The 771-nt window shown below is 41.5% G+C and overlaps 2 long non-coding RNA genes across 2 annotated transcripts in view; both read right to left on the bottom strand.

Moving 5' to 3' along the window:
- Window positions 1-771, bottom strand: part of LOC116669868 (uncharacterized) — an 827,043-nt gene that overhangs the window by 113,780 nt on the left and 712,492 nt on the right. The gene's annotated exons all lie outside the window — the stretch shown is intronic.
- Window positions 1-771, bottom strand: part of LOC116669850 (uncharacterized) — a 23,854-nt gene that overhangs the window by 10,864 nt on the left and 12,219 nt on the right. The window lies entirely within an intron of this gene.

A 771-nucleotide genomic window follows, 5' to 3' on the forward strand; every position in this document is an offset into this window, starting at 1 on the left:
CAAACACACACACACACACACACACACACAAAGAAGACAAGCAGTTGCTGTCGGCAAGCTCGAACACAATAGCCTCTATTAATATTTCACCATTCCTCTTCGTCTTCATTGACCACCACGTACCAGAAACTCTTTGAACAGTGGCTTCTAACAAGTGGGTGTCTGGATTCCTGGCTAGACACAGCTGCTAGGTGGCCCCAGGGGAAATGCCATAATTCCTCAAATAAAGACCGGTAGTCAATTAAAAGCTGGGCCTCTTATAATGGCCGTGGTCAACAGACAAATAAAAGTCGGCCTCTTATTAAGGCAGAGGAAAAATTTGTGTGGACTAAGTGCCTTTCATATAATGTGCATTCAAGTTTACCATAACGTACATTTCTACCAATTTAATTTAACAGATTAAACAATATATTCAACTTTTTTCCTACACTTTGTATTTCTGGATTATGGTATGCACGTAAAGTATTATCGCCTTACTGGTATTTTAGTCAATGCGGCTGTATGTGTTACTCAGCCATGTGTAGTAACATACAGGTGCCAACAGATGGCAGTATCTACACTGGAAGTAACACAGGTCTCATTTAGTGACAACAGAGAATGACGGACAACAAAATTAAATGAGTTTTAAAGTATACAGGGGAAAACTTGTGTTAAAAAGCTGCGAGACAGTGACCCCAGGAGGATCCGAAACTGGAAGAAAAAGAATGATGAGCTGACAAGATGAGCCGACAAGAGCAGAGCACAGCTAGCTAGCTGGAGGTGGGAGGAAAA

Source organism: Etheostoma spectabile, chromosome 20 (assembly GCF_008692095.1).
Source record: "Etheostoma spectabile isolate EspeVRDwgs_2016 chromosome 20, UIUC_Espe_1.0, whole genome shotgun sequence".
NCBI classification, from domain to species: Eukaryota; Metazoa; Chordata; class Actinopteri; order Perciformes; family Percidae; genus Etheostoma; species Etheostoma spectabile.